The following is a 3,427-nucleotide window of genomic DNA, read 5'->3' as shown; positions in this document are numbered from 1 at the left end:
GGACCCCTTCAGCAGGGCTGGAGGGGGGCAGGGAGCTGCAGGTTGGGAGTGAAGGACACCAGCATGGCCCAAGGGGGCAGGGGGTGGGGGGGTCGGGCACCATCAGGGCTAGTGGGGTGTGGGTCGGGGCAGGCCATGGATCTTTGCAAATGGGTTCTGGTAGGAAAAAGGTTGAGAATCACTGGAGTAGAGCATTAGAAATGGTGTGAAGTTGAATGGTGTCAACTACTAAATTATGCACATACTTAAGAACTAATCAGAACTTTAGCTGTCAGGTAGAAGGCTCCTAGGGTGGGTGTAAGTGAGCAAAAGAGGGACCTGGGTGCACAAGGGGATTTCAGGATGATTATAAGTCAGTGTTATGATGCATCTATGAAAAAAAACTTAATGCAGTTCTGGGTGGGGTATATTCAGCACAGACAAGGAAATATTCGTATCCTGTGAAATCAGGCAATGACCATGAAATCCGCAGGAAAAAAAAACATACTGAAAAGAAAATGCTGGATCCTCAGAGGGAGCCAGGAGTCTTCAGGGTGCTGTGGCAGCCTGCTGGGGTGAGGAAGGGGAGCAGGGAGGTCTGCCTACTTGAAGGGCTGACAGCAAGATGGCTGCCAGCCCTGCTCTCCACTGCTGATTGGCTGCGAGGGCTGTCTGTCATGTGGCCTGCAGCCTATCGGTGGTGAGGGGAAGGGCTACTTGAGCCCCTTGGCCAATCAGAGGATTGGGTGGCACTGTGCTCCACCTGTGAAATGGCTGCCAGGCCCCACGTTCTTCCCATGAAATCGGGGGGCAGCCGCCCTGAGTTCAGTAGGTCTCTCTTGACACAGAGATGGCTACTTGAGGTTCCAGGAAACATCTAAAACAACTGTGCTATGGTGTAAACTACCTCATTTGTTTCAGGTCCCTCTTATGGACCTTTGAATGTCAACATTGTTACTTACGTCACTGCTCATCCATGCAAAAAAGAAAGGAAAAATACATTGCAGAGATTTACAGCAGTTTGAGGCATGCCATTGTGAAGTGCTAGCTCTGGACAGGTAAGAGATGTATATATTACAGTAGAGGAGTGTAAAAACACAAAGTGGGGCTGGAAAGGGTTTCCAAATTTCTGTTGGGGGAAGAGTGAACTTCCAGACACCTGGAAACACTGCAGTGTATGCTGTCTGGATTGTGCAAAAATGAAGGTGATCAAGCATAAATATTCTGAAAACAAAGGCCCAAGCCTGCACTCAAATCTGTTTATATGTGCTGAGCTTTTGGTAATTTTACAGAGATCCTATTGCAGGATCGGGTCCTAGGTAGCTGCATTAAACTTAAAGTGAAATAGATATAATTTCGTATTCTGCTACATATAATACTCTGCTGGTTGCAGTTATACTAATAGAAATATATAGTACCAGGAAGGGCCTACTGAGTCATCAAATACAGTTCTCTGCTATCACAGGAATCCATGTCATGTAATCCCTTCCATCTTAAAATGGTTAATTTTTCCGGCCCACTACACCTCTAGGAAAGCTGTTCCAGAACTTCTTCCTCTGATGGCTAGCAGTCTTCTAACTTAGGAGTAATGCATTTATAGGGAGCAATCATATCTCCTCTTAGTCTTTTGCTAGGCTAGACAATCCAGCCTCCTTTTCTAGCCTCCTTTCATAGGATAGGGTCTATATTCGTCTAATCAGCCTGATAGCCCTTTTCTGCACCTGTTCCTCAGTGCATGACATTTTCTTAAACACGGGTAACTAGAATTGTATTCCAGATAAAGTCTCTCCAGTGCCTTGTTCAATGACAATGATTACTGCCCTGTCTCTCCTGCAGTACCTGTTATTATATCCTAGGATTTTCAGGGCTACATCATGTGAGTAACTCCTAGCCATCCAGTGACTGATTAATCTTTCTCCTCATCTGTCCTTTCCAACAGGTGAGTTTCCATCTTGCAACAGAAATTATTGTCCCTGAATGCATGACAAATCATGCTTTGTGTTTGCATGTGTATGAACTATTATGTCTACTAGCTCTAATATTCTAAGGAAAACTGACATAAATGACCTTTTAAAGACACTTTAGAACCCTTCTCATCTAAGAACTTTTTCTTTCCTTCCCTGTAGAATACTACTAAAAGCAACTATTTGTCTGAGATGTCCAAATGACCGTGGCTACAGTACCCATTGAAACCAATAAACTAACTTGTGAAAGAGACCACTAGTAAAATGTACACAGCTAACACTTAAATAGTTCTGCTGCGTGGCAAATGATGCACTAGCATCATGCAACGGAGAAAGAGCAAAGCATCTACCAAAGCATATATTTCATGTAAAGATCCAAATATGCACGTTATTGAAAAATAGGGATCAACTATGGAACCATCATTCATTGAACGAGCAACAGCACTTGTTGGAATAGACACAGATTATTGAACCAGCTACGTCATTAAATCAGGCATGTTGCTTACAGAGTCAACTGTTAAACCAGATAGATTATCTCTTGAGTCTGGTACATTAACTGCTCAGTCAGATCTTCAGGCATCAAATTAGAGCGTCTGCCTGTGAAATGGAAGTGCCACTTGGTTAAAAAAAAGTGGATGTATAATCAGGCAGTCTACAGAGAAATGCAGAAAGTTAGAATGGAAGGAGTCTAGGTCAGGGGCAACCTTTTAGGATGGCAAGCTGGCACTTAGAACCTGGCCACTGTTATGGAACAGCTCTCCCTGCCCTACCCTCCCTGCTGAGGGCTGGTTTCCCACACCCTCCAATGCTGCCTCCACTTACCAAGCACCACCAATGCCAGTGGAGAATGATTAATTTAGTGGTGAGGGTGAGCTGAGCTGCAGGGAGGCATGAAAGACCAATCCTTGGCACAGGGCAGAGAGTGCTGGGGCAGCAGCAGATGGCCTGAGAACATGGACTCTTTAAGGGGCTGGTACACGTGCCTCTGCACATCTCTGATCCTCCCTCCCTTCCCCCTTGTGGGTTGGACCAGACCTTCATGGGCCAGGCCAGATCCAGGCTCTTTGCAGACAAGATCCGCTCCATGGCCTATAAGTTGCTGACCCTTGGTCCATGCTGCTTAAGAACAGAGCTGTAACATCGAACTGTTTCCCCAGGAACAGCATCTTCTACTGCTGCATCAGCTTCTAATTTCTTTCTTTTTCACATTTACTCCCTTAAAGGGCTACATCTACTATCCAATATTCTGCTGCATCCTTGCTTGAGCCCTGTCTTTTCAACTCTCTCAGATGTTCTTACCCCTCATAAAAGGGTGAAGGAAGTGTAGAAAATCTCCCAAATCCCTGCATACACTTAAGGGAAGATTTCCCAGAAACAGGCACCCAGCTAAAAGGGTTCCATACATTCTGATGTAGGGGCTGTGCTGGAGGTGGGGCTCACAAGGTAGAAAAGGTGAAAAAGGAAGGTGGAGCATATCCTGAACA

At 45.4% G+C, this 3,427-nt stretch overlaps 1 protein-coding gene across 1 annotated transcript in view; it reads left to right on the top strand.

Moving 5' to 3' along the window:
* Positions 1-3,427, top strand: part of TMEM243 (transmembrane protein 243) — a 65,326-nt gene that overhangs the window by 11,314 nt on the left and 50,585 nt on the right. Inside the window, exon 2 of the mRNA XM_019509515.1 lies at positions 901-1,037. The gene's annotated coding sequence lies outside the window, so the exon portion shown is untranslated. The remainder of the gene's footprint in view (positions 1-900; positions 1,038-3,427) is intronic.

The sequence above is a fragment of the Gavialis gangeticus genome, unplaced genomic scaffold (assembly GCF_001723915.1).
Source record: "Gavialis gangeticus isolate Ggan-Ray unplaced genomic scaffold, GavGan_comp1, whole genome shotgun sequence".
In the NCBI taxonomy this organism is placed as follows: Eukaryota; Metazoa; Chordata; order Crocodylia; family Gavialidae; genus Gavialis; species Gavialis gangeticus.
Note: the sequence above shows the minus strand (reverse complement) of the source record. Positions and strands in the feature narration are given on the sequence as shown.